Genomic DNA, 12943 nt, shown 5'->3' on the forward strand with positions numbered 1-12943 from the left:
GTGTTACGTGCGGTGATGGTGTGACAGGTGACAGGTATCTCTACGACGTTATGACAATATTCAGAGGCGGAGGTAGCTCTGCCGTACTGAATATGCATTAAATACTTTCGTGAGATACTAGCTGTGTTGGGGTTGTGCAGAGTCTGATGAAAAAAATAAAACAAAACAATTTCAAATAACCATATAATTTATTCACAGAGGCTGAGGTGTCTCGACCGTACTGCTTATAAGTAGATGATTGAATGCGAATATTCGTTGTCTTAGCTCTCTATTTATACAAATTTCTATTGAGCTTTTATGCTGGAAGAGCTTTTGTTTTTGACATTTCATTTTACTTGTGAAGGCATTGCCAGATACTTAAATTTAGTTAATAAAAATAGTATTGCCAGAAGGGCTTAATTTTAATAATAGAATTCATAGTTTTATTTAGTTTCATAGTTCATAGTTTTATTAGTTAAAGTTTAAAATCATAATTCATAAATATATATGTAGTTGCTACAGTCTCCCCCTCTGGAACTTCAGTCGTCTCGACGAGGTGACAGATTTAGTAGTGCTTTTTGGGGCGTCCTCTTTTGCGCAATCGATGGATAGGCTCAGCAGTAGTTGTCTTCTCTTGATTTAAATTGGTTAGGGCCGACACATGATACGTGCCAACCGGAAGCATAAGGTCATCTTTGTTAGCAATTTGGAAAGAAGATGATCCGACTTTACCAACAACGACATATGGGCCGTCCCGCTTTGGAACGAACTTTGCAGTAATGTTTTTCGCCGCTTGACTTAGTATGTGAGTTGTAACCAGGACCTCATCTCCCTCTCTGATCTCTACTTGTGGGCGTCTTTTTGTATCGACGTAGGCCTTATTACGATCTTGAGTGGACTCGGTCTGTTCTTTCGCATTTTGAAGTACTGTTGACAATTCTGATAGTTTTGCTGCAATTTGTGGTATGTAGTTTTCTGTATCTTGTATTGTTCTTATGTTGTTTGTGACGTCGTCTATAGTGCGACATTCTCGACCAAAAGTTAGATATGCAGGTGTATATCCGGTGCTTTGACATTTTGAGTTATTCATGGCAAATCGAATAGATGGCAAATGATCTACCCATGTTGTGTGGTTGTTTCCGACCAGAATGGCAAGTTGACTCTTCATGTCGCGATTTCTCCTTTCTACGGGGTTAGATTGTGGATGGTAGACTGGTGTAAGGGTTTGTTGAATTCCCAGACAGTGAAGTAGTTGTTGCATTAGAGCGGAGACAAATTGGACACCATTGTCTGATATAATGCGCCTAGGCATACCAAATCTAAGGAAGATTTCGTCTAGTAATACTAGGGCACAGTTCAGTGATGTTGCTTCTTTAAGTGGGAACACTTCTGTCCATCTGCTTGAGATATCTTCGATTATGATAATCCATTGATAACCATCCTGAGTTTTGGGTAAGGGTCCAAACAAATCGACGGCTACAACTTCAAATCTTTGATTACTTGGAATTGTTTGTAATAATCCAATTGGTTTCAAATTACTGGGTTTATATCTTTGACATGCTAAACAGTTGCCAATATGTTTGATAATGTCAGTCCTCATTTTTGGCCAGTAGTATCTTGATGCAATTTTGGATATGGTTCGTTCAATGCCATAATGTCCAGCAGTAGCATCATTATGATGAGAGCGTAAGATTACTGAGCGTTCTTGAAGAGGAACTACCAACTGGGCATCTTCAGAATCGGACTCTGGAGAATATCTGTATAAGACTCCGTTACTCATTATATAGCCTCTGGCTGTCCAACGAGGTAGATTCTCATTATTTTCTTCGAATGAATCCATGATCGGTTTTAGTTCGGCATCTTCAAGTTGTGCTTGGCGAATTTCACTAGCTTCTCTAGCTGGAATATCTATCTTCACGTTGCAGATTTCACAGGATTCGATGATGTGTTTACTGGCTTGACATGGAGGTCTTGATAGCATATCAGCTACTTTGTTTGTGTTTCCTGGTGTGTATTGGATGTCGACATTGTACGGTTGGAGCTGCAATGCCCATCTGGCAAGTCTTCCCGTTGGAGACTTGAGTGACATTAACCATTTTAAGGGTTGATGATCGGTTAAAAGTACGAACTTGGTTCCTTCTATGTATCCACGGAATTTGTTTACGGCATAGATGATTGCCAATGCTTCTCTTTCCGTTGTGGAATAATTTTGTTCGGATTTGGTTAGGAGTCGTGATATATACTCAATGGGATGTTCGTCAGCCTTCTCCCCCTGGACCAATACTGCACCTATGGCATAGTTGCTAGCATCTGTTTTCAAAAAAAAGGGTTTATCTTCGCAAGCTTGTTGTAAGACTGGTGCTGTTGTTAACGATGTTTTAAGTTTATCGAATGCACTTTGTTCCTCTTTCCCCCATTTCCAGACGGCATTTTTCTTGGTTAGGTTGGTGAGTGGCTTTGCTATACTTGCAAAATTTTCGACAAATCGACGATACCAAGAACAAGTTTGTATGAAGGAAAGGACTTCTTTAACGTTCCTTGGTTCGGATCTGGATGAAATGGCAATGGTTTTATCGGGATCTACTTCTATACCTTTGCTGGTGATAAGATGCCCGAGGTATTTGACACTGCTACAGCAAATTTTTGATTTCTGTCTGTTTACTTTTAGTTTAAACCGGTGAAGATGTTCGAAAACCTTGATGAGATGTTTACAATGGTCATTGAAGCTACTGGAACAAATGATAATGTCATCAAGATATATCAATAACCACATTCCTTCTATAACGAGGCCAGAACGAAATTTGTCCATCAAACGCATGAAAGTAGCTGGAGCGTTTCTTAGGCCGAAAGGCATTCGCTTAAAACAGTACATCCCAAAAGGTGTGATGAACGCAGTTTTTTCGACATCTTGTTTGGCAACTTTAATTTGGTAATACCCAGATTGAAGATCAAGCGTGGTTATGAATTTGGTGCTTTTTGTTGAGTGGATTGTATCATCAATCCTTGGTATTGGATAATGGTCAGGGACTGTAATTTTGTTTAGTCCGCGATAATCAATGCAGACGCGTATCCCTCCATCTTTTTTGGGAACCATGACTACTGGGGCTGCCCATGGTGATTCGCATTCTTCTATGATTCCACTTAAAATCATTTTTTGTAATTCATCTTTTAGTTGTTGTTTGCGTGTGAAAGAAAGTCGGTACGGCGTTGTAGCAAATGGTGGTTGATCTCCAGTATTAATTTTGTGTTCGATAAAAGGAGTTGCTTCTTCGAGTTCTTCGAACAGTGAGGAGTGCTGAAGCAGAATGTTGTTTATCTCTTTCTTTTCTTCAACAACCAAATTAATACCTTCGTTTTCTTGCAGTGTTATGGTTATGGCCATAATTTCTACGAAATATTCTTCATCCATTTTCTCGCACGATCGGGTTGGCTTTTGAGGAAAAAGTTCTTTTTTGTTCTTTCTTTCGGGCGTTATTTCACCACGCAAAGAATCGTTAAAGATTTTGTTTATGGAATGAGGTGAATAGTCGTTGGTTTGGAATTGTTTAGAACTCCAAGGTTCGGGACCGTAAGCTCCGTCATCTTCTTTAATATTTGCCAAGTGCACGGGTGTTTTGGGACTGAATATCGAACTTGAGAATACTGGTGGTGACTTGGGTGAAGTTGGAGTTTGAAAGGTTGGAGTCTTGTGGAGAGGCGTAACTGGTTGAATTTTCTCAAACCAATTGTTATGATTTGCTGCTTCACGTCTTAGCTCACTTAAAACTGGTGAAACTATATGCTTTGTGGTATCATAAAAATCGAATGTTTTCTGAGGATTGTCTTCGAAGTGCCAGCATCGTTGTCCTAAATTGAGCACTATGCCATTTTCTTCCAGAAAATCAATCCCGATTAGAGTGCGATTCGCTTTTGCTTTTGGAAGGGCGACAAATGTGATGGGCCGCAGACGATTACCAAAAATAATAGTTGTTGTTGTCATGCATAGTTCATTGCGCTGAACACTGCCATCAGCAAGTGTAACGTCAGCATCAATTTGTCGAAATTTCGTTTTGTTCCGGAGAAGATGTTCGAACAAGTGACGTCCAGCAACACTGGTTCGTGCCGCTGTGTCAATGTAAGCGATTCCATTTTCGCCATGTGACATTATGGGAATGGTTGGCAAGTCATTACCAATAGTGTTTTTTATAAGATTGAAAGAAACAGTTGTTGGACCTTTCGGTAATTCTTTGCACGATGGACAATTTGACCTTAGATACCCTGGGGCTTTGCATTTATAACAAAAAATGCCTGAATTAGCTGAAGATTTTGCTTGATTTTCTTGTTCTGCTCTTTGTTTTTTTCTGCATTCTGCCGTGACATGGCCTAAATGGTTGCAGAAGTTACATCTTATTTTCTTCTTTGTGCTTTCGTCATCAGGTTTCGGAAGTCGTGCTACATATTTCTCAGCCATGCTTTGCTCCACAGCTCTTGCTCTGTCGATCAGTTCCTGAAATGTTTTAAGGGATTCACGTGGTGTACCATCGCGAATGGTTAAGTGTAATAACCCATATACCATATCTAACATCATGGTTTCTGTCGGTTGTGGAATTGGTAGCTGCGAAAGTAATGCCCGTTTTTTGCGAATGAAATCATCCGTACTTTCTTTAAATTTTTGTTTATCTTCGAAGATTTCTTGATAGATTCTGTATGCTGGCTTAGTAGGTGCGTACGCGCATCTTAAAGCAGTCAGAACATCGTTCCATGTTTTGATACTAGATTTAATTCCTTGCCACCAACTACGAGCATCGCCTTCTAACAGTAAGGGGAATCCCTTAATAGCATCAGCTTCAGTGATGTTTTCGACGTCTCCGTAGCAGCTGATTGTGGCAATGAATTCTTCGACCTTGAGGGGGTCTTTTTCACCGGAAAAACGGCTGGTACAGTTGCTAAAACTGCCGTTTCGTACGTTTTTGGTCATCACAGTAGCCAATAGCTTGTTGACTTGCTCTTCGGTGAACGTAGTCATTGTTGCTGCAAAACTGTTGCTATGCTATGCGATTGTATGTGTGTTTGTAGGTACTTTTTGCGTTTGTTGTATAATTCGTATTTTTTCAAAACTCTGGCCACTAGATGGGCGCCAATGTAGTATGAGAGAGAGAGAGAGAGTGGTTGTTGTGTTACGTGCGGTGATGGTGTGACAGGTGACAGGTATCTCTACGACGTTATGACAATATTCAGAGGCGGAGGTAGCTCTGCCGTACTGAATATGCATTAAATACTTTCGTGAGATACTAGCTGTGTTGGGGTTGTGCAGAGTCTGATGAAAAAAATAAAACAAAACAATTTCAAATAACCATATAATTTATTCACAGAGGCTGAGGTGTCTCGACCGTACTGCTTATAAGTAGATGATTGAATGCGAATATTCGTTGTCTTAGCTCTCTATTTATACAAATTTCTATTGAGCTTTTATGCTGGAAGAGCTTTTGTTTTTGACATTTCATTTTACTTGTGAAGGCATTGCCAGATACTTAAATTTAGTTAGTAAAAATAGTATTGCCAGAAGGGCTTAATTTTAATAATAGAATTCATAGTTTTATTTAGTTTCATAGTTCATAGTTTTATTAGTTAAAGTTTAAAATCATAATTCATAAATATATATGTAGTTGCTACAAAATTGTTTTGTTTGACAATTTGAGAAATTTGTCTCATTCGGGCTATAGTGAAAACAGGATATGACGCTTAAATCTGTAGATTTTTATACTTGTTGCTTACATTTCACAACACTTGATTTTATTTTTGTTCGAATTAGTTTCTTAAAAATTGAAAGGGTAAATTTGTATGGTATTGGAATGTGGACGTTTTCCTAAAAATGCAGATCAAGCTAAATTTTAGCTGACATTTTTGTATTTCCATTCTTCACAATTTTTATGCGCGATAAATTGTGATAGATATTAAAATGTACAGATGGAAACCAATTCGTGATTCGTAAGTTTCTAAAACAAAATAAGTGCTCCTTCTCCTTCGAAATCTTGAATGAAATTAAATTTGTTTTGTTTTGCGTTAAAACTTATTTTCGGATGTTTTTTCTTGATTTTTTTGATTTATATTTCTATTATTTTTAATTTGCTATAATACCTGAAGGTATTTTTTCGTTAACATGTGCGCTGTTTACTTTGGAGACTTCAAAATTTTTCATTTCGTTTCAGCAGCGTACTCTAGGCTTAAAACTTATTTTCTGATGTTTTTTCTTGAATTGTTTAAATTGTATTTTGACTTTGACAATAATTTCTGCGTGAAAGCCTAGTAAGCTGCTGATGCGATACGAAAAAATTTCAAGTCTCCAAAGTCGACAACGAAAATGCTAGCGAAAAAATATCATCGAATATTCTGTCAAAGTCAAAATAAAAAAATTCAAAATTAATTTGAAATCAAGAAAATTCAACAGAAAATAATTTTTAAAGCAAAAAAAAAAAATAAATTAAAAGTGAAAAAACCGTCAAGACTGCTCTTGGAGTAAAGAAAAATGCACAGGACGGTAAAAAGTAAGGGCCAGTTGTACAAATATTTAATCCGTGGTTCAGAAACTTTTATCTTCTGAATTCGGTGGGAAAATTGATTTTTTAGCACTGGTTCTAGGTCCATATAGGTTGAAATAGCTAAATCCATCCTTGAACCAAAGTTGATCCACTGCTAATCTGCCGAAATCGGCGAGTTAAATTCCTGATCCGAAGCTGAACTACGTTTGTACAACTGGGGGTCAATTCCCGATCTGTGAAGTGATAAAAAATTTATCATTTTAGTTTTCATAAAAAAATTTTTGAAGTTTGTTTTAATTTTGTAATTTTTTTATTCAAATTTTGAAGTTTGTTTTAATTTTTTTATAAATCCAGAATCGAGTTTTTAATGAAAATATGATAAAAGTTATCACTTCACAGTTTCACAGATCGGGAATTGACCCCCTGGCCCTAAAGTGACAAATGATTGAAAACTCTCCAATTTTTCGCTAGAGCTGTGTACTGAAAAAAGAAAAGCAAAACGAAATTTTTCGTTCAAGATTTCGTTAACGAAATTTTGTATGGAAAATTTCGTTTCGCTTCACCTTCGTACTAGGCTTAGGGCCAGTTGTACAAACGTGGTTCATCCTCGGATCAACGTTTGAACTCAGTTCAACTCATTTGCAGTGTTGTACAATCGAGGTTCAGGTCTTAACCCACTGCTGAACCACGATCAGAAGTTACCCACCGATATTGGTGGGATAGCAGTGGTTCAGCCATGGATCAGGTGATTTTTAAAGGAAAAAATGTTGCTTTCTCACTTTAATCTGATTTTTTTGACAGTTCAGCTAAAAGCTGGTGGAAATTAATATTATGGTTTTCCCAAATGATTGGGGTGTTTTTTTTTTTAATTTGTTTTGGATGTGTTTGTGATGCTAAATAATAAATAAGTGCCTGGCTATACAGTGTTGTGCCCAATCACGTTCCAATTCACATTTTCTAGGAACAAACGTCAAAATGACGAAAATCCTCACCCCTCTTGCCAACAAGCTGACTGGTTAGGCGATTGAAAAATCAACGTGTAGCCCGGCACTAAAATAATTTTTTTTTTTTTTTTTTTGACGGGAGGAAATCTTCAAAAGACACTTGGCAGTATTCGACACCAAGTAGTGTGGGACTCTTAACCACTAAAACCACCTCTTTATCAGGACCAATCTTGAGAGATCGACATCAGATTTTTCTTTCTTAACTTTGTAAAATCACTTTGGGGGAAGTTTAAACTTTTAATACTTTCCCATGTTTTTTTTAGACCATAAGCTCATGAGGCTTGGTTCTTCTTAATCTCCGAACATGGTTTCTTGTATTCAAGACGGACACCATTTCAGAATTGGTATGACTTTGCAGTCTCTGATTATGCGATACAGCGTATTTTTTAACAACTTCTGTAACCGTTTCTATTTGTAGGTCACGATGTAGATCGCTATTTCTTATGTACCAAGGTGCATTAACTATTCCACGAAGGACTTTGTTTTGGAATTTTTGGATGATTTCGGTATTTGTTTTCTTTGTACAGCCCCATAATTGGATACCATAGGTCCAAACAGGCTTTAGTACTTGATTATACAGCATTATTTTGTTTTGGGTTGATAAATCAGAGTTGTTACCAAGTAACCAGTACATTTTTCTATATTTCAAGTTTAGTTCTTCTCTTTTCTTTTTGATGTGCTCTTTCCACTTTAGCTTTGCATCCAAAGTCATTCCAAGGTATTTGGCCGTATTGGCGTAAGGTACAGCTTGATTATTAATGAATATTGGAATATTGTTTATCTTTTTATTTGTAAAGTTTATATGTGAAGATTTTGTTTCATTGAGTTTGATACGCCATTTTTCGGTCCAATCTCTGACTGTGTCGACGGCATATTGCAGCTTTACTGCTCCCCTAGAGACACATTTGTCGGGTACCAAAATTGCGGTATCATCTGCAAAAGTAGCCATTATGGTGTGATTCCCAACTGGGATATCCCTTGTGTATAGTAAATACAAAGTAGGACCTAGGACACTTGCTTGTGGTACACCGGCTTCTATTTTCTTCAATTCCGAATATTCTTGATCGTACCTTACTCTAAACAATCGGTCTGAGATGTACGATCTGGGAAGATCCCTTTGCAGTTTGTACTCAAGTCCCTCATGCCAAACCTTGTCAAAGGCTTGAGCAACATCTAAGAAAATAGCTGAACATACTTGTTTTTCTTCTAATGCTTTTTCTATTACATCCGTTATTCTATGAACTTGGTCTATCGTGGAATGTTTATTTCTAAAGCCAAACTGATGATTTGGGATTAACCTTCTTTCTTCTATAATTTTGCTAAGTCTCTTCAGAAGCAGTTTTTCAAAAACTTTTGCCATAATTGGTATAAGCGATATTGGTCTGTAAGACGTCACTTCTGTAGGTGGCTTACCTTGCTTGGGTATGACAATAACTTCAGCAATTTTCCAATGGTGTGGGACATACCATTGCTTAAGGCATGCATTTATTATATATTGGAGTTTTATGAAGGCTTTCAAAGGCATTTCTTTCATAACCTGGGCCCTATTTCATACATCACATACATTACATACATCATACATTAAAATTTTTTTATACATTACATACAATTTTTTGTTTCATAGATTTCATTGGAAGTAATGTATAAAATCTATTCTGTTGTAGTTGATGTATTTATTTTGACATTTCGTTTGAATGAAGTGTGAGGTTAGGTTTCGTTGGAGTGTATGAAATTTGTTTTACTGACTAACCAAAACGAAAAGTAACAGAAACTTGCGTGTCATGATATTTAAAAATAAAACAAGAAAAGACAATGAATTATTATTTTCTTTGCAAAAATACAAAATATATTATGTGCATATTCCTTATGATTAAATTATGAACACAAAACTGCCATTTTTTTACTTCTATTAAGTAAATAAATTTTGTTTACAGCAAAATGACTTGCTGTATGAAATGTATGAAAAATTCACACAAAATGTATTAAAACAATGTATGATAAATTTCTATGAAACAGTATCATACAACATTGGAATACTTCCAGTCGATTCTCCGTTCATACACTGATGTATGACAGTTCTTCATACAAATTTTCTATGAAACAAAAATAATACATCAGAACTGTCAATATCATACAATGTATGTAATGTATTATCTATGAAATAGGCCCCTGAGCAGTAATTAGATCGTAACCTGGTGATTTTTTATTTGATAGTTGATGTAAACACATACTTTTTATTTCTTTTAATCTTACAATTGGTATTTCACTTTCATCTATCTTATCAACTAACTGTAAGCTATTTTCAGCCGCGTTTGTTGGGTATGGCTTAAAAACATTCGCAAGATGCTCCGCGAAAAGGTTAGCTTTTTCTTTTGGGTTACCGATCCATTTCCCATCTTGAGATTTCAAGGGAGAGTTTAGTAACTGCGGTCTTTTCAGGCGCTTGGCTGCTTTCCATAGCGAAAAATCGGTTGAAGCATCAGTCGTTAAATTCTTTAGGAATGTACTGAGTGAATCATTTTTGAATTTATAAATTTGTTTTTTAAGATTGTTGCTTATACGGTTAAACGTTGTTTTATCATCTGGAAATCTAGTATTTTGCCATTTTCTTCGAGCTCTTCTTTTCTCTATTATCAACTCTCTTATCTCTAAAGGATATTTTATTTCATTTTGTCTTCTATTAGAAAATGTTGGAGTACTTTCTTGAGCGGCCTGTTGCACATCAGCAATAAATTGTTCCACTTCATGGTCAATTTGCTCGATTGTATCCATGGGAGATCTTAAATTTATAAAACTTAAAAGCCTTTCTCTAAAATCACTCCAGTTTGTTTTCTTATTTACAAGCTTTGGATTACTTTTTTCTATTACTTCCGATTCACTTAGTGTTAGAATCACTGGAGTATGATCTGATGACAAGTCATAATTACCTTCGACACTAATGTGATTTCGTTTGATTCCTTTAGCTACGAAAAAGTCAATAAGATCTGGTATTTTGTTAGTATCGGAAGGCCAGTAAGTAGGCGACCTGGAGGAATAGAATTCGCAATTGTATTTACGGCCTGCTTGGAAAAGTCTTTTGTTTCGGACACCAGGCAAATATCTATATGTTCTAGATCTAAAAAGATTTTTAATTCGGATAAGTGTTGTAAAAGACCGTTTGCATTCCATGTAGCGATTTTAAGTGCTCTGTCCATCATTGTTTTTTAATAGCGACTTTTTCGCTTAACTGTTTGATATTCAAATCCTGTTTATCAATTCTTTGAAGAATGAGGTGTAGCATTTCTTTTATGGAAGTCTCTTCATTCTTCCGCACATTTTTTAGAATCTGAGAATAGGCTTTATTTTCATCGCTTTTACTTTGAACATTTTTTTTAGGCGGTTCATTCTTAGTATTGTTTTCAGCAGTTAAAACGGTATTTACTGTGTTTCTGGGTTTGTCTCTAGCAGATGTATTTTTGCTTCTGAACTCTTGGAATTTTTTGGCAACTGGGCAGCCTCTATAGCTTGCCGGGTGATTACCCTGGCAGTTCACACATTTTGCTTTCTGATCTTTGCTCATCGGACAATTTTTAGTTGCATGTTTTCCTTCGCACTTTACACAAGCAAACTCGCGGTTGCAGTATTTTTGGGTATGACCAAAAGCTTGGCAACGTTTGCACTGCGGAACAACTTTAGATTTTCGGAGTGGTTCAATTTTAACAGCTATGCCCAAGATTGATCTTACTTTATAAATCTCCTCGACACTTTGTTTACTATCAAAAGTTAGCATGAATAAAGGTAGTAACCTGTTACTTGTCGTCGATTCTCCAGAGGAGTTTTTTATTGTCTCATTCTTAAATAGATTGACTGCATCTAGGGCTTGGAAGCCTTTTTGTACAAGATCTTCCACTACTTCCTCGGGAGAGCACGAGGAATGAAGACCTCTGGCTATTACTTTTATTGGCCTTGTAGCTTTGTTCTCGTATGAGTGCCATTGAATTTTGTGTTTGCTCAGTTCTTCAGTGACAGATCTATACTCGTCGGCTTCTTCGACTATGACTTTCCAGTTGTCTTTGTTGTACGATGTGTATTTGCAAGCTTTTTTAGTACAATTTTCTATTATTTTCTTGAGATCTCCAAAAATTGGAAATCCTGAGATCATAATTGGTGGTGGTGTAATTTTTTTGCTGCCTTTAGCGTGAGATTTTGATTTAGCATCAGCTACCGCATTATTCACTTTTTTAGTTTCTGTAATCAACTCTTTATTATTTACAGCTTCAGAGCTTTTCTGATTTCTTAAACAAATCTCGGGACTACCTGTTGCTTTACGTTTCTTTGTGATACGCTTATTTTTCTTTTTCTCAGTTTCGAACAAGAGTTCTTCTTCATCAGTTTGATATTCAGGTTCCATATATCTTGGACTTAACTGAAGCGTGGACTCTGCATCTTTCTAGCTAAGCAAAGAAACTTTCTCTTCGAGTTTTTTTACTTGTAGCTGAAGACTTTGAACTAGAACTTCAAGTTGTTTTCTTGCCGCTATTTCAATTTGCCATTCATCAAAGTAGTTTTTTGATTGGTCTTTCTCTTTTTCTTCGATGGAACTCTGTTGATCTGTGATGTCGATCTCTTCATTGATCTTGGTTCCTTTTTCGCTGATGTTTTTAACATCTGTAGTATTGTTTGAGGTTGTCGATGATGTAACCCCTGAAGTTAATTTGTTTGGGGGAGTTCTTTGCGTCTTTGAACTCCGTCTCTCAATATTTTTAAGCAATAATTGGTCCTCCCCAGAATCCATAGGACCGACCTCGTAAGAGAGTGGATTTACCAGTTTCACTGGAGTGCCACCTGGGGTATTTAATCTAGTCGTTTTGTTCATTGCCATAATTTTTTTAACTTAGTATTCGTACTATAAATAGTTCAGTTACTTCTATCCATAGTTTATATTCAGCCGCCCCACAGGGTACAGACGCTGACCAGTGTGCCGCACAATATGTGTCAGACGCTCTTGGATTTAATTGTGAGCTGGTGCATTCAGAGCGATATTTCTGTTCTTTTGCTCCTAGTTCCTGAAAAGATAACTCAGGTGACTCAGCTCGTGGATCGAATGGATCCAACGCTCGTCGTTAGTTGGATATCCAGGGGGCACCGCGAGGAGGTGACGATGCGATTTTGCCACAGCTTTTACCACTTTTATTTGTATTTTTTAATACATTATTAATTTGTATAAATGAATATACAATTTTATCCAAAAAAGAAAAAAAAAAAACATAACAAAAAAAAAACAACCATCCAAGAATCCTCCTCGTCTTGATCAGTATACTTGATAAAGTCCGGCCACCATAGGAGTGGCAAAAAACTATTTTCACTAAAATAATGCTTTATTTTTGTGTATTTTCTTCCAAATCACAATTAATAGAATGACGATACATTTTCACGAACTTTGTGCTTTATAAAATAACAACA

The sequence above is a fragment of the Episyrphus balteatus genome, chromosome 1, assembly GCF_945859705.1.
Source record: "Episyrphus balteatus chromosome 1, idEpiBalt1.1, whole genome shotgun sequence".
NCBI lineage: Eukaryota > Metazoa > Arthropoda > Insecta > Diptera > Syrphidae > Episyrphus > Episyrphus balteatus.